Below are 22,599 nucleotides of genomic sequence, written 5' to 3'. Positions count from 1 at the left end.
ATACATGTATGCGGTTATCGCACAACCTCTGTATCGTTTGCTAGTCAATTTCGAGTGGACCGAGGAGTGTGAAATTTCATTCCAAAAGCTGAAGGAAAACCTTATATCAGCACTTGTACTAAAGGCACTAGATTGGGAAAAGACATTCCATGTGCACATTGATGCTTCAGCATATGCCATTGGAAGTATTCTAGCTCAACTTGGAGACGGAACAATGGATTTTCCGGTTTGCTATGCGATCCGACAGTTAAACAGTGCAGAAAAGAACTACACAACCACCGAGCGGGACGGGTTAGGAATGATTTATGCTGTAAAGAAATTTCGGCATTATTTGCTTGCAAACAAATTTGTGTTCTTCACAGATCATCAAGCTCTTTTGTACCTAGTAAATAAACCTTGCAATACAGGGAGAATCGTACGCTGGTTTATTATATTGCTAGAATTTGACTTCACAGTGGTGGTCAAAAAGGGTAAAACCCATCTACGAGCGGATAATCTTTCAAGGATACACAACGGGGAAGCTCCTGAAGGAGTAGATGATGACATACTAGATGCTTATCTTTTCAACATTGAAATGGTACCCAAATGGTCTCAGGAAATTGTTAGCATTATTTCCTTCGGCAGTGGGTTTGATAATACGGAATGCAGATCCAAACAGCAAACAATTCGACAAACAAAAAACTTCCAGTTGATAGCAAGACGACTGTATCATCTTGGATCTGACCTAATCCTACGATTATGTATAAATCCAAAAGAATTCGAGTGCTACCTTGAAGAGGCACATGTCCAGGGTTGTGCATTTCATTGTTCAATAGTGAGACGCACCAGAGACTGAAACAGTTAGGGGTTTATTGGCCAACTATGTATGCGGATACACATTCTTATGTTACCAATTGTTCTATATGTAGTGCCAAATGACCAGTGGATCACACAACTTTGTTTCAGGTAAACATAGCACCTGCATGGAGTCAATATATCATTGACTTCTTAACCACTAGGACGTTCCCTGAGAACCTCACAAGAGAACGGGAAAAATCTATAGAGCTGGAAGCTCGTGACTTTCAGTTAATTGGGAACCAACTCTATAAGCGAGGTAAGGAGAATCAACTTAGAATCTGTGCAAGTGAAAGCGAATACCCGCTGATTCTAGAACACGCACATAGCGGAATAAGTGGAGGCCATTTTTCGGGCAATAAGACGGCAAAAATTATCTTAACCGCAGGAATTTGGTGGCCTATATTGCACATGGATGTTGAAGAGTTTGTAAAGCGTTGTGACGCATGTCAATGCACCAAGATGCCAATAAAAAAAGATGAGATGCCATTACGGCCAATGATGGGAGCAAGAGCATTTGCAAAATGGGGCATTGACTTTGTGGGACCTATATCACCTTCTGCATATCTCACCCATACCCAATATATCATTGTGGCTACGGACTATCTCAGAAAATGGGTCGAAGCCAAGGCAACACAAAAATCGGATGCACGCACCACGGCACAATTTTTGTATGAGAATGTTTTTGTACGTTACGCTTTACCAATAGAAATTGTCAGTGACCGTGGAACACATTTTCTCAATGAAGTTGTAACATTTAATGGCCTAATAACTTATGTGTAGCGGAAATTAGCATGAACATAGTGGGCATTTCATTAGAATAGATTCCTAATGAGAATTACAAGAGTGCTTGGGTGGAGAGAGCAACAAACAGCATAACACCTAGTTAGATAGCATCGACAATACTTTCAAAAGAGAGAGAAATGAAGCTATTGACAACAGTTGAGGACCGGATTTTCATGGAGCCGGTCCCCCCTCCAAAAGGCTTTGTATTATGGTTTCTCCCATCAAGAGAGACATTGTACAATACAATTCTTTGTGTTCCTTCAAGACTAGCTAGTGCAATGAAGATGGAAACTTCATGCACTAAGCAAAACACTTAACAAACACAACTTGAATTATCCCCATTCTCAGACCCAAGACCTCACACACCTTCGAAGATGGTGAGAGCTAGCAGGGTATGAGAGTAGATTGAGAGGAAGAAGGAGTATCTTACGAGAAAGATGTACATCTCCTCACATAATCACTCATATGTAGCATAGCTTAGCTTAGTAATTAGCTTGGTAGAGGATATGAGCATGCATTGAATCTTGGCTCTTGGTTGGATTTGCATCCACATGCCAAGAGAGTGTTGATGGAGGCTTCTATCTCACAAGCTTGGAGTAGGTGATGAGTTCTCCATTAAAGCTTGAGAAGAGATATTCTTCTCTTTCTTTTTACATGAGCTTGTGTGAATGTGTGTGTGATAATTCCTTGCAAAAATCAGCCCCCTCTCTCTCTTGGGCCATCCCTCTGGCTAATTGCTCTTGCTGAAGCCTCATTGGCCCTCCCCAAGTCAAGCCAATTACAATTAAGCAGCATAAGTGATAGCCTTTTGACATGTGTCCCCCTTTCCCCTTTTGTGAGAGCTTTAGGTAATTAAATAATTAAACTAAACTCTCATTGGACCCCTTTTCCTCCTGGCCAATAGGAATCAGGCAAGCCATGGGGCTCCTGAATGCTCATTGGACCCCTTGGGAGACTGCCCAATAGTCTTCTAGGATACTTAATTCTCATTGGTTTCTTTTATTAAATGTTTTTAAATTAATTAAACTAGATTTACTCTAGTTTAATTCTCATTGGTCCACTTCAAGGGTCATCCAATAAAAATTGGGCACACCTTGTGGGCATCTGGCCTAGGGAGCTGACATGTGTCCCTCATTCCCTTTGTGTAAAGGGAGCCTGTGTGTGTGTGTGGCTTTCTCTCTCATCCCCTACCTTTAGGACTCGCCCCCTCCCATGTAGGGATGTGCAAAGACTTTCAGGGCACACACAAAGCATCCAATTTTCCCTAGGGTTGACCTTTGGACACAACCTTTGAATTTTGGAACCTTAGCATTTTGGAAGTCTTAATGGGCTGAACCTTAGGGTCTTTTTAGCCCATTGTTGCACATGGCTCTTTTGCAGATGGCCCCCCCTTTGGATCCCTATTTTCCCTCCTTTGGATCCCTAATGTGGCCGGTCTGCTAGCTTAACCAATATTCTAGCTTTTTCTCCCTGGCCGTCCCCACATTAAATGATCAATTTAATATGAGAAAATCATTTAGGAGAATTAGATATTGATTATTATGACAGAAGTCATTGAATATCTGCTAGAGGAATTCATGGTCATACATAGGAAATCCGCACCATACCATCCACAGGCCAATGGGCAAGCTGAAGCCACTAATAAAACACTATGCATGGTTCTCACTAAAATAGTGTCAGAATCAAGAACAGATTGGGATCAACAGCTACACTCAACACTATGGGCATATAGGGTAGCTTACAAAACATCAATAGGAACAACACCATACAATATGGTGTTTGGACTAAATGCTATACTACCCATAGAGTTTTTAATTCCAACTCTACGAGTAGCAAAAAGCTTAGAATGGACAGGGCATGAGCTCTCTTCCAGAATTGATGATCTTGAAAAGCTAGATAAACTACGAGCTGTCGCTTCAATCTATGCTAAAAAGAGAAGACAAAAAGAATTTTTTGACAAACATGTGCGTACCAAAGAGTTCAAAACAGGTGATTACGTACTTGTTTATACCTTGAAGAAACATGCCAAGAAACTTAAAAAGCGACGGATGGGACCGTTTGTGATTAGTGATCTATCACAAAGTGGAGCTGTCAAGCTTGGTACATTAGCAGGTGAAGAAATGCCAAACTAGATTAGTGGATGTCGACTGAGGAGGTATCATCTACCACTCACACAGGAGATGCTCCAACAAATTCATCAAGGAAAACAAAAAACGAAGGAAAAACTGAGAGTACGAGAAGAAGCTCAAGCCGAAGCACAAGAACGCATTGCAAAAAGAAGGCTTGTGCGACAACAACAACAAAGTGGACCACCATTGAGAATCAATGCCATTTGGCTAACGAAGTTGGAGGAGGAAACAGTGGAGCCAATAATTACGGTCAAAGTGGGCAGCAATCAAGTTGAATCAACAGCATTGCTTGATTCGGGTGCTCAAGCAAATTGGATCTCTAACGGATTATACCAACAGCTCAAAGTCACAGGTCAACTTCATCCTACTCCTCAAGTGCTGGAAAGTAGCACATCACACCCGTTAAAAATATTGGGATCAACTATATTGCATGTACAGATACATCAATATAGTTACCCACACAAATTCTATGTGGTGACAGAAGAAAGCACACAACACCCAATGATGCTGGGGCAACCTTGGCAAAAAGAGTACAATGTGCAAATAGATTGGAAAGCAAAGGCTGTCAAAATTCAACATGAACATGAACAACACGTGATAGCTTTTTCTCAGCAATACAAGAATGATCAACTGCAAGCCATGCAATCACTGGAAACAAAGCCAAAAGCAAATGCCATTCAAGAACAACATGATACCCGAGACCAATAATCAGGTAAAAGCCAACCGTGCTACTTACAGACATATGAAGTCGCCGGCCGCAATGCAAAGATCTAGGCTACCAAAACAAGGTGAACAAGTATGGATGCAGAAGGATAGAAATGCCATGGTAGACAAAGAACAATGCAACAACAAAATTCCAACAAAGCAGATGGTTCAACCACAAACCAAGGGCATAAAACAGATATGGATCCCAAAGAAAATGCTTAGCCATAACCCAAATGTCACTCACATTTGGATACCAAAGCAAAAGCAAAAGGAACTCCCTTCTGTACAAGCAACAACGGAAAGCAGACAGCTGCATTTCAAAAAGGAAAACCGACATATGTGGATGCCAATAAAAAACAAACCTGTGGCAAACAAGAAAGTGCCAAACAATCTACAAAAACAGGCACCAACAAAATACCAATGGCAAGCAAAGGCAATATGGCCCAGCCAATTCTATCCTTAGAAATAGCTACGACACCATCAACAGTGTCGGCAAAGCAATTTCCTTTTGCAAAAAAGACAATTAAACAGAGAGCAGTAGAGTTACAGCTGTTACTTTCAAAGAAAGCAGGAAACCTCGACGACGAATGCCAATAAGCAACTTGCTTATTCCCTTCTCTTGCACAACATAAATTTTTCCATGCATTGACCGAGTATGCATAAAGTAGGGCCACATTAATCGGCCAGGCATTAGCACAATTGTTTCAACCTATGCATGGCATATACTCCGAGGCGACACCTTGTCGTCCGGGAGGACTCCGGCTAGGAGGGGGGGAGGCATTCTAGAGGCACTCTCAAATGCGGAACCAATGACAAAAACAACAAAAAAGGGCATGATTTTTGACTATTTTAAGGGTTGTTGATAAGTAGAAATAGCCATTTTTCAGGCAAAATATTGGTAAAACTGAGAAATCTGGCCATAAAAATATGAGTGTATATAATGTGTTGCGGTGATGTTCGTGATTTATTATGATTTTTGGGGATTTTTTGGGTTTGATTTGCTATTTTCCTTTTAATTTTGCTAAATTTTGGCAGAAAAACTTCAAAAATACAAAAAGCAGGTGAAAAACAGTCGTAATGAAAAACAAAAAATATGGTGATGATCAGTGACTATAGGACAACCTATGGTACAATGGGGGTGCAATTATGAGACTGGAGCGGAAAGCGTGTTTTGGCCAGGTTTTGACCGAAATGCCAAATTTCTGGTAAACAGAGCAAATGGAGTCCAAATCAAGAAATTTTTGAGCCTAAACCGCATCTCACATAAAGATTCCTAGCACATGTCAAATTTCATGAAAAGTGGTTCGGGGACCTCCATTATAAGAAATTTTCACCCCATTTTTAGCTCATTGTCACTATTGACTTTGTGGAGAGAGCTTCTGTCACCTAGAGCGGATCGACCTTCCAGCAGCTTCTACGACGCGCACGACTACCCTACAAGCTCCAGACATGAGAGGTAGGCTCACCACCTTGAGCTTTTCGTGCATGTTTGTCATTATGTGGCGAAAACTAGCATAGGGGTCACACACAAAGCACGCGGTAGAGACCTACAAGTAGAGACGGCGGCCTAACGGTTAACCCGAAAGCAACAAGAATTCATTGACAGCTTACGCTAGTCTAAGAGACCAGTCCTGGATGTCCAAAGGCAGTAGGAAACCATCGAGAAAAACCCTAATTCCTAGAAACCTGCAAGAGGCCACCAAATGGGAAATCGGCGAAACAATGACCAAAGGCTACCAAAATTCATGGGTAGGAGCATCTTGACATGCTCGACAAGTGTATATGACCCGCATGACCAAAAAGTGACCCGAAGCGGCACTAAACTTCAAAAACGACATCAGACACACAAAGCGTCAAATTGCACTTGCGGCCAAACCGCAAGTCCGTTTTCCACCAAACTTCACGAGCGGCTTTCCTAGACCATCAACAACCAAGTCCTATGGTGGTAGACCACCACAAATCATCAAAGGTATGTAAATGCAACCACGGGTGCTTCTAGAGCGACATATTTCCAAATGGAGCTCCGATGAAGCCAAAGTCGACAAAAACCATACGGCAAGGATCCCCAAGGGACCGGGAAGCTATGGAGACCAACATCAAGAAATTTCATCGCCAAAAAGCACTCCAAAAGTCAGAAAACCGCTCGGAGGCTCTGAAGTCCACACAGGGAGTTATACTCTATCCATTTGATTTTTTTGTTGAAATTAGGCTCAAAAGGGACTTAGGGGGGCAAAGGGCAAGCACTGGGAGCACCAGCACTGAAAAAATCACTAGGAGACATCCTATGCGTAGGATGTCTCAAGGGCACTTTTTGGCACAAACTCCAACATTTTTTATCATGCACATGTTCTGAATGACATTTACAAGCCATACACCAAGTTTCATCACATTTGGACCAAGTTTGACCTCATATGCATGAAAAAACGCAAAGTTACGGCATAGAGGCAATAATGGGCCAAAAACCTACTAAATATTGTCCAAATCCCATGAAACTTGCACAACACATCAACAAACAATCTGTGTGGTCAGGGAGAAAAAATGATGAATTAGACATCCTACGCGTAGGATGTCTATTTGACCTTTTTGGCATGTAAGGGATGTTTTATCATTCCAGATCCAATCACCTCATCATCAGAAGCCCATATATCAAGTTTGAAGCCATTATAATCACTTTTGACCCCCAACACCCTCAAGATACACTTTTTGAGCCCAAAAACACCTCACAGAGCCTTATAAGCATCAAATCTTGTCCAAATTCAAATCCAAGTACATGGCCATGTTCCATAGGCCAAGGACAACCCACAGAACAAGTTTCATGTCATTTTGATGAAAAAGACATCCTACGCGTAGGATGTCTCCAGCATAAATTTAGCCTTCTGTGCAAGGAATGACATCATGGGAGCCAATACCATGGTGCAATGAGCCCATATACCAATTTTCAACCCATTTGGACATCATTTGCTACCTATGATGGACATTCTACCAAAATTGTGACCTAAAGCCTGAATAAGTCCCAAAATCCACTTTTTGATATCCAAATTCAAATCCAAGCATACAACCATGTTCCATGAGCCTTACACTACCTGCATGTCAAATATGAACCAATTATGATGAAAAAGACATCCTACTCGTAGGATGTCTAGATGGAAATTTTTGGCCAGATTTGCACTGTGAGCACATGCACAGCTTCACAAGTTCCTTTTAAGATTTATTTTCAATTTTCAAGTCATTTGGATAAGTAAAACTCAGTTTCGCAGCTAATATGGAAAAAACGCTAACTTCGGACTACTGAGTGCAACAGGATCTATGGCGGCCTCGAAGTCACCGGCAAAGAGGAAAAGAATGACCATCAAAGATTATCTGGACGAAGTGGAACCCTTTGTCATTCCAGAAGGAACACTAAAGCCCACCAGCACCTGGATACAAGAGGATCTGTTAGAGTCCAATGACCTAAAGATCTACCAGAGAGTATTCAAGGAGAATGAAGGCAATGTCATAGAGCTACCAATGCTGCCGAGAGAACTCAACGAGTTTGTACGAAGCAAGATGGCCAGCTACTTGGAGAAAATTGACCTCCACAACTACTTCGAAGCAATACCGGCAGGGGTGGACATCAAAAGAGTCTGGGAGTTTGTAACAAGCATCAAAGAGGACGGAGTGGCCAAGGTAACAGATATACAAGGCAGACCAGATAGAGAGATAATAATCATTGAGCGGGTTGTAGCCCATGCACTAGACCTCTCCAATGAGGGAGACAACGTAACAAAAAGAAGGGAGGAAGTCAAGGTGTACAAAGAGAAAAAGGCAAATTACACCTTTGAAGACATTGCCAACCCAAAGGTGGCAATTATGAGCCAGTTGTACAACCAGTACTTCCACATGTGCACGAAGAGGCCACAGAAGTACAGGATGCTGCCAGGTGCAATTGCCACAACGTTTACTTGGGCAATGACAAAAGGCACCCCAAAGATAATCAACTATGCGGCATACATACATGACAGCTTAGTAAAGATGGGCAACAAAAAGCCAACCTACATAGTGCCAGGAGAACTGATCACCAAGGTGGTATATGGGGCACTACACGCTAAAGGAAGGTGGCCTCACCCCCCATCTCAGAATGATTGGCTAAGAGTAAAAGAAGACAAGGAAGATGAGCCGCAAAGGGCACCAAGGGTGGCTACGAGGTTGAAAAGACGGCTAGAGCCAGTTGAAGAGGAGAAACCAGAGCAGAAGAAAGGAAAGAAAGAGTTTTCTCAAGTGCCGACAAAAGAGACAAGGTCACAAAAAGCGGAAAGACTAGAGAAGCTGATGGAGAGTTTCCGAGCAGAGAGAGCCCTCAAGGGTGATTTAAACGAACTCTGGAAGCCATCTCTCGAGTCTATGTCCCGATCATCCAGAAGAGTGCAAAGGGACCACTTTGAAGATTACATCAAAAATTTCGAGATTCTTGATGCTGCAGCGGAAAACATTCCCCATGTACCCATCACAGAGGAGGAAGTAGAACAGATAAGGCAGAAACTGCTAGATGAACAAGAAAGCCAAGAAAGAGAAAGAAAAACAAAAGCAGACAGGGACTTCAAGGGAAAAGCTGCGGCTTTACCAGATAGCCCTAAACCCAGCCCATAGCCATCACCACCGCCCTCACCACCTCCTACAGCCCTCCACCAGAAGATAAGGAGGCTGAGAATAAACAAGAAGAAAGGCAAGCAGAAGATCAAGAGAAAAAACAAGAGGCCAAGCCTGATTCTGAGCAAAAAGGACTAGATGAGGCCTACTATGCATTTTTGGACCTGCTAGCTGCAGGCTATATGAAGGAAGAAGCCGCCACAGTCGCATTCGACTTGGCGAGGACAGGGCATAAAGAGCAGATGCAAGGCATCCGACTAGTGGAGCTAAAAGAAATTGCTGCAGACACTGTAGACCTGCACCCGCCCTCCAATGACTGGGACGTGGTGATGACAAAGCTAGCCGGATTGAGGGCACAATCCATGGCTTCAGAGAAAGAAATGACGACTCTCAAAGCCACTGAAGAATAGATCAAAAAAGAAGTAGATTCTCTGCAGGCACGAAGCCAAAGGCAAAAAGAGAGAGAAGATGACCTGCACGCCAGCTTGGCAACGGCTCTACAAAACTGCCAAGCAATGGAAGAAGTAAATCAGGAAGCAGTAAAAAGAATACAAGCAGCTGAAGAAGAGCGTCAGCAGCTCAGTAAGTCGTTGCGAGATGCCGAAAGAGAAAGAGATAATTTGACACTACAGCTGGCCGAAGAATCAAAAGAAGTAGAGGCCATGAGGAATGCCAAGGAAAAAGCAGAGATAGAACAAGAAGCAAGCCTGGATGAAGTCCTTGAGCTCAAGGACCAATTAAAAGTCAATGTTCAAACCATCCAGAGGCTGCGAGCATCACCTGCTAGAGTCAGAGCTACGAGCTCCACTCAAATCATTTCCGAGAGTCAACTATATGAAGAGAAAATGTAGGAACTTCAGAAGGAGTTGACTCTCGAGAAAAAGCAGAGATTGATGATGGCTGAGGGTTCTATAGTAATGCAAACAAGAATGGAGGAGTCCCAAAAAGCCCTGCAAGAAGAAGTGGAAAGCATAAAGATAAAGCTCGAGGAGGTGGAAAGAGTAAACGCTGAACTTAATGACCTCCTCGTGACTATGGGCGGAGAAGCTGAAGCGGAAAAGCAAACACTCCTCAGGCAAATTGAGGAGTTGAAAGTCCAGCAAGGAGGTCAGGTAGAAAGTTCAGGGCAGCCGCCAATGAGGGCATTGACCTCGAAAATGTGGCAGATTCTGTGGACACACCCATGCAAGAGGAAAGCATAGCAGGATCCTCTCAAGAGCCACAGGATCTAATACAAGAAGAGGAGGAAAAATTGCGTAAGGCAATAGAGGAAGAGCTCAGAGAAATCACGAAGAAAGCCTTGGAGTGGGAACAGAGGGTCTTCAAATCTATGTCCATGCAAAATATCGACACCAGCAATCTCAGGCGCGAGTGGCTTCAACCCTCTCTCCCATATCCATTGCTGAAATATGAGGCAGCTACAATAAACAAGCGGATCAGAGAAGAGCCAACGGTACCTCTCTACAATGCAGACACCTTGAAGCCAGAAGGAGTTAAGCTTATAGTGGATTCTCAGCCAAAGTAGAGGAAGGCTTCGCTTACAAAGTACCCACAATACCTAATCCACCTGGTAGAGGCACCTAAAGATATCAGAGACAATCTCATCTTCTGTCCTCTACCAAGGGTTAGGACGTGGAAGGCACATGAAATTTTGCAAAGAAGCCACTCACTTGGCTGAACTACCCAAAGCTACCGGGTGTGAAGGAAGGTGAGAGAATAAGTGTCCAATACATGGTGAAAACCCTAACGGGCGCCATAAAGTTGTTCACTGGCTCACCTGACCTTACATGCATTATGATGAGGAAAATTTGCAGAACCATCTTAGTAGTATTCGACACCTTCAAGCCAGGCCAGGTGACCGACATCATATTCTTCTTCCAGGATACATACAGATGCGCCTATGATCTATCAGGTCAGCCTTCAAAGGAGGTGATACACACGCTGTATCAAAGATTCATGTTTCTACCATCCTATCACCTCCAGGATTTTGAAGAAGCATTCTATACGGGGTTATTCACCATGAATACAGACATCTTTGGCACAACAATGCTGAACCTACATGCCAGGTACGAATCACTGCTAAAGATGTGGGAAACGATAAGATGAAGCAGCAGATCAAGGCCATGTCGGGGACGACATGAGCAAGGAGGGGGGGAGTGTTAGAAGCTGGACACACCCCACGGCAGTAACTACTCGGAGGACTCTTATTTTTTGTAATTATTCATTCATTGAGGAAAACCTGATTTTTCACCTTGTAATTATTGGGACTTACAGAAGTTTCCAGATTGTATCCCAGTTTTGATAGTTAGATTGAGTAGATGGCTGATTTTGGAACTTTAGGGTTTGAGAAATTGTAAGGTATATATACCACTTTTTGAACTTAATGAAAAAAACCTTTTGTCATTTTAAAAACAAGTTTGAAGTCTGTGAGTGAGCGTACTGTGTACGAGAGAGAGAGTGTGAGCTTCATCTTGACGCTACGTGTGCTCCGGTGGTCGGAACCGAGTGCGGAGAAGTGCAGCGTGTTGCCCCCGACGAGAGCTACGCGCCGACACCTACATTGCGCGCATACGGTCTGGTTTTGCGAGCTCCTTCTACGAGCTTCATCGGTTGTTTGGGTGAGCATACGTTGTTCGATTTTGCATTGCAGCATATCCACGTGTTCACATTGAGTAGAACTACACATTAGGCACTTTAGATTTCGGAAATGAAGACCTGCAAATTTCGGCCAGACATCCTACGTGTTTCTGCACCGGGTGTTTTGGGTCGGGATTTTGGTTCATAGACCTTAGGGAGAGTGACCTATTGGTATTAGTAGGGTCTCTGTGCGCTCCTTGCCGCACTGTCGAAGCAAGGGACTTGCCAATACACCGTGTGCGAGCCACAAACGGCTCCAAGCACACAACAAGCCTAAACTAGCAAGCTCAAGAAAACAAAGGGTGTGTCACTCACCGCTCTACGCTCGCCTTCGTGGTGGATTCCTCGCCGCGATGAAGAAGAAGCTGCAGTCGTGCCGTGCTCAACCGCTTCGCCGTCGTCGTGCCTTCGTAATGCTCGATCGCACACACACTCTCCCTCTCTCTCTCTCTCTCACACACACACACACAAGGAGGTGAAGAAGAAGAAGATGGAGATGGAGCAAGAGCACTCTTCAATTGCACAAATGAGAGAATGAGTAAAAATTAGGTTTAGTTGGCTTTTATAGGAGCTCACCCCATTCACACTTGGGCGCCCATGCTTAGCCAACTAATCCCTTGAATGTCCAAGTTAAAGTGCGCCTCTCATCGGCGATCACTCTACCTTTCCCTATTGGACCGACAAGCCCGGTACCTGACTCTAAATAATACAACGTTTATAGATCATAGGGTGTCCGTGTGCCGTGAGGGTTAACATGCCCCCCTTCCTGATGTAGATCCGTCCTCGGAAGCTATTGAGTTGAAGCTGGTTCGTCGAGGTGGAAGAGCATTTGAGATGAATGTCCTTAGCCTTCTTCAGTCACTGCAAAATCAAACAACATTGGCACAGTAATTGCATTCTCTTAAAAAGCATATGCAGTTTTAGATAGAAAAATTGATTGGTCAAAGAATTTCAAACAATTTGTTAGCAATGAACATTAAATTGCAATGTAATCAAATGCATAAACAGATGTAAAGGTAAAAAATTAAACAAGTCTGGGGTCACTAATTTGACGGTCGAAAGGCACTAGAGATCGAATATTAATACCATGGGTAAGCTTCTTAATTTTCTGTGGTCAATTAAGTTGTTTAATCGCGAGAGCCAAGTATTCATGTTCGAGGGCTGACTAGAGGCTATACCTAGAAAACCTTGTAGTTAAGCTACCATAAAAGGAATTTCTCATGAAATCATCGCCTGACTGATTACTTTTTCTTTGACCCCCCAAAGTCTTTTCACATTGATTCAATTATGATGTGTGTGCTTATTTTGTATGCCTTGGGTTTTTTGCTTTTCAAGGAAAAGCGCCCACACTGGGAACCTCTAGGGCTCTAGTACCATAGGCGATACATGTGAGTGAAGTACCAAATCAAGCTGAGATTTCTCTTCCAGCTTAAAATTTTACATTGTAGCACTTTGATTTTTTGTTTGTTCATTTTCAGCATTTAAATTTTGTAACTTTGGGGGGCCATATAACACTGTTACCCTCCCCAGGCTCATCACATTAGTAAACTCCCTTTATAATACTTAAGCTAAAGGTCAATAGGGTTAAGCCCACTAGAAAGCCCTAGTACATTTCATACAATGCTGCCTAAATCGGATTAAGAACCTAAGTAACCATTGTTTATTAGGAAGGCATTCCCCATGGTATTAAGAGAAGATCTCTAACACCTAACTTGGTCAAGCTAGCTTAGTCGGACTGCTTGATTTTTACACCTAAACAAGTGATTATGACAAAACATTACATTGAATTAAATGTTTGATACTAAGCAAATGCACTGAATATTATGCTACCAATCACAATCAAAGCAGACAATCATAGATGCAAAAAGATAACGGCAATGCTAATGGACAAGAAACACCTGTTTGTGTTGATGGTCGTGCTTGATTTGAAGGTTCCATGAAGGTCCAAATCCTATCAATAGCAACACGCTCCTGTACACACTATGAAACACAAACAATACCTCTAGGAGGAACATCAGTGGGAAAAGAGAACTTTGCTAATCTCTCAACTCTAAAACAGAAACACTCCTATCGTACTAATCTTACCTACCCTCCATCATTCAAGTGATGAGGATCAAAGGTGTTTTATGGCATAGGTTTCTGTTTCACTGTACCAAATGTGACATGTGTAGGTCTGAGTCAATGTTTTGACTTTAATGTGCATACTCGTTTGCTAATTGCTCTTGCTCTTCATCTTTTTGTTTTTTGTGAGTATAAAGCTTTATATGTACATTCCCTAAGATTGGGAGATATAGAGGTCAGGGAAAAAGGTTGAGAGGGAAGCAAGTGAATAATGGATGTCCACAAACGCTCCCCCCTTCCTTGGGTAGATCATACCGTTTGAAATGAGCTTGTCACCCTTTGAAACCAATTGTTCCAGTTGGTAATAGGTGAGGATTTTTGCCAGTAGTTTTCTATTACCCTAGGTGCCTCGTCAAGTTGCAACGGTGGTAAGGTACTCTCCCAGGATCGAACTTGAAGTGGTTCATCAGGTGATTCTTGAACACTGGGAGGTGTGGATTCTTTTGTAGCTTCATGGAGGTCCACTACTATAGATGGAGGCTGTGTAGAAGCTTTTACCTCTATGGATGTATTACATGAGGAGCTAGAAGCTTCATGGGACTCCCCCCTTCCTGAGCTAGGTGGAACAAATCGTTCTTTCTTTGGTACCCAAACTAGCTCGGGAGCGGGTGTGTAGCATTCTGTGATCTTTTTCTTTCCACAATCATTGATTCGTTTTGGAGATACGGGATTGGGCTCACTTGGGTCAGGTGATAGGTAAGAGCACAATCTACGTTTTGGCACCCAGATTTGATCATTTCCTTGATAGTAGCCTTGGGCTTCCAATAGTCGTTTAGGGATCCATCGCAACATTTTCTTACTTTTCTTGGAGCGAGTGGTACGGTTCTTACTAGGTTTCCGTTTTTTAGCACTAGCTATGGTCACTAAAGAAGCTTTAGGGACCCACTTGTATGTTTTCTTCGTTACATTAGGATGAGTCTTGTTGGAAGCGATATGCATTGCTTGTAGCATATTTAAGGGTATAGGCATTTCATCCCCCTCAGGTGTTACCCAGGTCGTCCCCCTATTTCCCCAAGTGTCTATGGTTGATGCTAGGTGGACCCAATCCACATTGTCCGACTCAGTCATCCCAGGTAGGATATCCATATAAGGAGAATCTTGGCCAATGTCTGTATCCTTCTTACAAGTGTAACAATATTGTAGTGGGGCCGAGTGAACTGTGGTGTCAGAGCGATGATCAATAATGGTTTTACTCCCTAAGGGGTGTACCTTACCAGTCACCAAATCCACTCTAAGGACAGAGTCTTGGAATTGCAAATAGACATGATTTTTAGACCAATCGTGAACCATTTGTGCTTCCCTCATGAATGGTCATCCTAAAATAATTTCATATGACATAAGGTGGTTAGAGAAATCCATTACAATGAACGTATGTCGTACCTTGTGTCCTAGAACTTTGATCTTAAGATCCTTGAGCATCCCCATAGGTTTGGCTATGGTACCATTTGCCATCTTTACCACAATGTTAGTAACACTGAGGCGGGGTTTTCCCATGGATTCCCAACAATCTTTTGTAACGATGCTAACTCCCGCACCACCATCAAGAATTCCCTTTAAAGTTAATCCCTTGGTAGTGATGGGTAGGGTCGCATTAGACTCGTCGCCTTCAAAATACTGCCCTAATTCGTTAATGGGTACCTCGATCACAGACTCGTGTCCATCTAAGTCAAGTGATTGCACATGATTTTCCTCATCAATCATAATCGAGCCAGGCCTATTTGGTTGCACAAACGGCGGTAATCCCGTTCGTAGCTCTCCGTTAAGGAATGCTCGAAGTGCAAGGAATAACTCAGGATCTCCATACAGCTTTGCTATGATCGTGGTTCGGACCTCAGAAGACATGAAATCCACTAGTTTGGCAACATTCATTGGTGTTTTGCAGGGTGTAGGTCCTTGACTAGGAACTGGTGAGGATGGAATCTCATATTCCTCAATGGGATCAGGTATTCCTTCGTTAAACATCCTTTCCAACAAGAAGGGTGTATGCTCACTTTCTGATGTCCTGTCCTCACTCCCTTCTTGGATGATACTAGATATGGCTAACGGTCTATGGTTCATGTGAGGTGGATGAACTTGCGTGGGAAACACTGTGTCATGAATTTTGATATGCATGGGTTCTGGTTCTAGTTTCCTTTGAGTCTCCTCCACTAAACCTCTTAGAAGTTTCTCCTGCTCAATCTCATCTACTGGGTTTGGGTACGTCCCAATCTTCTTTTTACGATTCTTCCCTTTTTGCCCCTGCGGTTTATCTTGGGGGTCTTGGATTGGATTTGGAAACACTTGTGGTGTTTTCAGAGGCTCTTTATGGTTTTCTCTTATTCGGTTTTCATTTGGTTCCATGTTACGGTTTTCCTTGTCGGTCTTTCCCTTTGTGGTATTGGTTCTAGTCTCCATTGTCTCGACTGAATCTGAATCATCCTCGAGGTCATTCATATACACGGGGTCATCTTCTGTTCCTATGTTTGTCTTGGAACTTGGCTTTGAATTTTCCGTATTCTGCGACTTCTTCCTTCGTGTCTTCTTTTTCTTTGCTTGGATAACTGACGCGGTATCTCTCTCTTCGAGGATATGTCCTGGCCCTTGAAGCATGGACCGTGTAATCGCATAAGCGGGTGCGACGGGTGGCATTGGCGATGTCACACTAGCAATTTCGACCAAATTCAGGGGTGTGATTTTAGGCGCATTTGGGTTATAGGGGCATTGGGCAATCAAGTGATCTATGCCACAACGATTACATGTGAGTATTGGCATTGCAGACGTGCTCCCTTGATTCACTTGCATCTGTGCAGCATTCTTTTGCAGCCTAATAGGGCACTCCGCTACTGGATGTGGTCCACCACACTCATAGCATTGAAGAGGTAGCCTCCTAGCCTGGGTGTTGATATTTGGACCTCTGGATGCGAGAGCAGCAGCTTGATAAACCGGCTTGACTTGTCCCCAACAATCTTCCATGTAGTATATAGGACATTCTTCCAATGTATCAAGTCCGTAGGCAATACTAGTGTCTATTTCCTCCTCACAGCCATCTGCATAAGCATTTGATGGCGCGCAACCCACTTGGTTCATAGGGGCGACTCTTGGATGCGGGGGCTGCGGTCCTAGCACAGGAGGTGGTAGCGGTGTAGCTTGTACAACATTTTGAGATCTAGGGACCATGTGTTGCGGTAGTTGCTCAACAGGTGGAGCAGGCATCAATACAGGAGCTCGAGGCGCATCCGTCCAGGCTACAGGTGGTCTATTTGCCATCATACGTTTGATCATTAAACAATCCTTAGCTTGGTGACCATACCTACCACATGCGTTGCAAGTTCCATTAAATTTTACTCTAAACGTAGGGCACTCACTAGTGCTATGTGGACCTAAGCAAATGGAACACCATTGTTGCTCCCTTCTTGGATACATGTGACTATTTTGAGGGGGTCGATTATCCTTAAGAGACTCTTGGATTGCCTTGGTGAGGTCTGTCAAGAATGTCTCAAATACCTTTGGCTCATTGGCAATGGGCTTTGCAGTCATGGGTTCATACTCAATGGCTTGTGAGCTAGTGGATCTCGTGTCTGTAGACACCCTCATGCCTGCTATCATCAAGTTGTCCTCTAATTGGATTGCATTGGCAGTGACATCTTCCCAGGTTGTGATACCTCTAATCACTAGTCCATTATAGATTCCTTCATTCCTCAACCCTCGAATGAATCGATCAAGCAGTTGGTTATTGTTGAAGCGCTCATTTACAGGGCAGCGAGAGTTTAAGTGCTTTAGACGACTAATGAAGTCCCTTACTGACTCTCCTTCCTTACGTTCGGCCTTCTGTAGCTGAGATGCTACACCCCAAAGCACACCTTCTCGTATGTACTCCTTTAGAAACAACCTTCGAAGGGTAGGGTAGATTGTTTTCTCGTCCACCCTTAGGGTCCTATACCAATCTCCAGCCTTCCCACTTAATGTCAGGCTTAAGGCATTGCACTTATGTAGTTCGTTGTGTTCCCCTAAGGAATCACATAGTTGTTCAAACACTTCAATGTGTTTTCTAGCATCTTCGTCCCCATTGAATTTTTGCGTGAGTTTGGCGATTTGTACTGCCTTACTTCTAGGCTCTCTATCAGATGCATGACGCATATTTTCCGCGATAGATCGACCTATGGTTTGAGCAAACGCTGCCAAGTCACCTATGTGAGGAGGCAGGGCCGGTGGAGGTACTCTTGGAATCATATGTGGGAGAGGGATGGGTACCGGTCTTGGCATATGTGTGGATGATGCAGGATATGGAACATAACCGGGCATAGGTCCACTCGGATAAGAGCTAGGGAGCGGCACTCGAGGAGCATAAGCAAGTGGTACAATTGGAGGTGTGGGGGCCATGTGTGCATAAGGGGCTAGAGGCACATACGGTCGAGGCCCCATATTAGGTACTACGACACTAGGTAGTGGCACTGCGCTAACCGTAGATATCATCGGTACATTCTCTGTCAGGCTTATCCCTGGAGTGAGCACTGGGTTTTCCTTAATAGAGGGTTGAGACAAGTTAGGGAAGCTAAATTTTTCGCTCGGAGGCTCAGATTGCATAGAGACCCCAGGTGAAATGACGTAAGATGGGTCCATGGGGCTCATTAGAGGAGTCTCCATTTGTGATAGAGTAGGCTGTTGAGCCTTGCTCGTATCCAGAAATCTCATGGGGCCAGTTGAGAGTATATTTACCCCTCGGTTTTGCCTTTCTGATTGAATAATGCCATGGATAACATTACAGATCATTTTCTGTTGATCTTCGATGCTCGTGGCACTAGAGGTGGATTGTACAATCTCTATCCATCCTACATGGTAGGCGTGGCCAGAGTGTAGATCCGTCAACACCTCAGTGTGGAGGTCGTATGTCCAATGATCATTAATGAACAATCCTTCTAGAGTCGACGTGTTAACGGTTTCTTGTGAGGTAGAAGCAATGTTGCTCCCCGTGGTTTTACTTGTCACCAACGGTACTCTAGAGGGAACTTCTGAAGGAGGCAGCTCAACAGGGCCTTCTTGGTAAGAAGTTGGCAGGATATCCACATGGACACTCTTTGGGGGTGTGGGGTCCACGTGCGATGTGAAAGGAGAGTCCACTTCCCCACCCCCTTCGTGTGCTTCATTTGCATCAGGTTCCGAGCGAGTAGCTCTACCTAATGTTTCCATGAAACGGCTAAACATACTAGTACTAGGCTGTGGAGCTTCGGGAGGTGCATGGCCTTCTCTCTCAGTGTTTTGGGTAGGGTATGCTTCCATGATTTCTGAGTCGGAGGAGGAATCACTAGCGGCTATTTTAGGGTCTTGGGTGGTGCTACCTTGTGTCCCCGCTGAGGGTCTAGAGCTTATCGTGGATGGGTAATGGGTGTCCGTATGAACAGAGGCACCCTCAATATGCTCGTGTTCTAACACTCGCCCAGAGCGTAAGTGCATGTGCTTTTGATACCCTAAGGTGTCAAAAAGCTGCTCTAGGAGGCCTTGTGACTAGTTTTTAGCGTGTTTTTTGTTTGTTTTTTTGCTAGATTTTTTAGAGCGTGTCGTGGAATGGGCCGTGTGATAGCTCGAAACGAGCGTATCGGTCAGAGGGTCGTGTCGTGCTTTACAGCCCTCCGTTTGGTCACTCTATGCCCTCGGAATCCCTAAAACTGTTAATTTCCAGTAGGGAACTAGGCCCAAACTAGAAAGTCTAAGGGTGCAAGTGGGAAGAGAAAGGAGGAGAGTGGAGGACTTGTCCCACATGCTCTCATTCTCTCTTGAGGGAGTAGGGTATATATATAAGAGTGAGTCTAGTATATATCATAAGACTGAGGACTGAGGCCTGGGCCTGGGCCTGGGCTTGGGCTTGGGAAATGATCCCGATCTACCTTTTATACAAACCAACCCGTCCGTTTTAAGAGTCACGTTTTTTATTTTCGAAAAATTTTGCCGCCCGCTCACTCGCGTTTTTAATTTCCGATTTTTTTATTTTTTATTTTTTTAGAAAATTTTTTTTTCCAGATTTTTTTTTTTGGGTGCAGAAAATACAGAAATTGAAAACGCAGATATGCAGAAATTGCAGAAAACGCAGATATGCAGAAATTTCAGAAAACGCAGAAATTGAAAAAACGCAGAAATACAGAAAATGCAGAAATTGCAGAAAATTAAAAAAACGCAGAAATGCAGAAAATTCCAGAAATTGAAAACGCCGAACTTGAAAATGCAGAAATTGCAGAAATTGAAAAAACGCAGACAATAGCAGAAATTGATACTTGACAGCAAATGCAGAAAACGCAAAAAACAGAAATCTCCACACACTCCTTCCCTGCCTTTCCTATGATAGAAATTGCACCACAAGGAAGCGTAAAGTGCTAACCGATCTTAGTGTAGGGCATATCCCCAGCAACGGCGCCAAAAATGTGCGCTCCTTGCCGCACTGTCGAAGCAAGGGACTTGCCAATACACCGTGTGCGAGCCACAAACGGCTCCAAGCACACAACAAGCCTAAACTAGCAAGCTCAAGAAAACAAAGGGTGTGTCACTCACCGCTCTACGCTCGCCTTCGTGGTGGATTCCTCGCCGCGATGAAGAAGAAGCTGCAGTCGTGCCGCGCTCAACCGCTTCGCCGTCGTCGTGCCTTCGTAATGCTTGATTGCACACACACTCTCCCTCTCTCTCTCTCTCACACACACACACACACAAGGAGGTGAAGAAGAAGAAGATGGAGATGGAGCAAGAGCACTCTTCAATTGCACAAATGAGAGAATGAGTAAAAATTAGGTTTAGTTGGCTTTTATAGGAGCTCACCCCATTCACACTTGGGCGCCCATGCTTAGCCAACTAATCCCTTGAATGTCCAAGTTAAAGTGCGCCTCTCATCGGCGATCACTCTACCTTTCCCTATTGGACCGACAAGCCCGGTACCTGACTCTAAATAATACAACGTTTATAGATCATAGGGTGTCCGTGTGCCGTGAGGGTTAACAGTCTCCTTCAAGTTCTATGGTGTTTCGAGATTGTTTGATGGGTGTTCGGCTCTAGAAAGCGTTGTAGGAAGTTTCCTCTTATGCACTCTTGAAGGCTATGACTTAGACAATTGGTAGAGACCTCTGTAGGAATTAGTTAGGAGTCGGTTGAGTGTAGGTTGACACCTTATGCTTGCTTCCACGTGTCTGCAAGTCGAGCTTCGTCCTTAGCTGACATTACATGTTAGGTGAGTTCTCGTTGTGCTGACGTCCGTCGCGGCGTATCCGTCCAACAGTTGTGTCCAAAGATCGAACATTAGGGAAATTGGATGCTTTGTGTGTGTCCCAAAAAGTCTTCATGCATCCCTATTAGGAGGGGGCAAGCCTTGGTTGTAGGAGATGAGAGATAAACTCTCTCTCACACACACACAAGCTCCCTTTACACAAAGGGAATGAGGGACACATGTCAGCTCCCTAGCCCAGATGCCCACAAGGTGTACTCAAATCCTATTGGATGGGTCTTGGAGGTGGACCAATGAGAATATTAGGATAGAGTAAATCTAGTTTAATTAATTTAAAAACACTTAATGAAAGAGCCAATAAGAATTAATCTCTCTAGAAGACTATTGGACAGTCTCCCAAGGGGTCCAATGAGTATTCAACAACCCAATGGCTTGCCTGATTCCTATTGGCCAGGAGAAAAGGGGGTCCAATGAGAGTTTAGTTGGGTGGAAGCATGACTAGGTGGTACACTTTTATGGGTTGAAAGCTCTTTTTTTAATAGCCAATTAAGCGCCTTTGAAATTTTTGGATTCAAAAAATACTCGAAAAAACACCAAAGCTCGTACGTGTGAGAGAGGTCCTAGAACCTCGTACTTGTGTGGGTGTTGAGCAGCAAATTTATGTAGCTTCTCTTCGTCTCAAGCAAGAAGCAATAGCAGTAGGGCACATAGCAGCAGGGCAGCATGTCTCTCAGGTTCTCTCTCGCTCTCTGAGGCAGGGTGGTCAATATTTGCCATCCCTCTCTCTCTTTATATGTCACACACACACACACACACACACACACACACACACACACATGCACAACTGAAAGTATTGCATGTTTGAAACAGGGTAGCGTAGTCTCAAGCTTGCCACCTTTGATTGGACATGTTTTGCTTGATTTTTCCCCTGTCACCATTACAAGGTGCTTCATGTCTCGATATCTTCACCACCCAACCATGACCATTGTATGTTTCTTTTTCAGTTTCATTTTGTTCCATAATGCATATCCATGGACATAGATATGTGCGCACACGCACACACACACACACACACATACCTACACACAGAGAGTCTTGTTTCAGCATTAGGATTTGTTATTGGTGCAAAAATCCATCCTCTTAGGAGATTTTATCTGTTATTAGTTACTTCTTGTGGTGAAATGATGATTAAAAATGTTATTTCAATGGGTCATTTAATTATAAAACTGGTTTTATATGTATATTTCAGGTGGAACCCACCTCCATTTACTAGAATCCGGCATACAAAACTTTGCAGTCAAGACAAGACTTCCATGAAGTCTACAACCTCAGCCTGGATGGGGTTGGCAACCCACACTTTATGGATGTTACAGAGAAAGACTGGTTGTCTGTGTTCACAGTGCTATGAACCAAAGGGCAGAAGGTGAAGCTTCGAACCATACGGTCAGAGCTTTATGATAAATTCATGATGCTGTATCAGATGGTTTACCAGGAGTTACCTATAAACGGTGAGTGCACTGCCTGGTTTGCCAAAGCATTTGCATTTGAAAATTGCCAGAGGGTGGACTTGTCTCTCAATAA

The sequence above is a fragment of the Adiantum capillus-veneris genome, chromosome 17 (assembly GCF_014529385.1).
Source record: "Adiantum capillus-veneris isolate H3 chromosome 17, ASM1452938v2, whole genome shotgun sequence".
In the NCBI taxonomy this organism is placed as follows: Eukaryota; Viridiplantae; Streptophyta; class Polypodiopsida; order Polypodiales; family Pteridaceae; genus Adiantum; species Adiantum capillus-veneris.
This window is presented reverse-complemented; position numbering follows the sequence as displayed.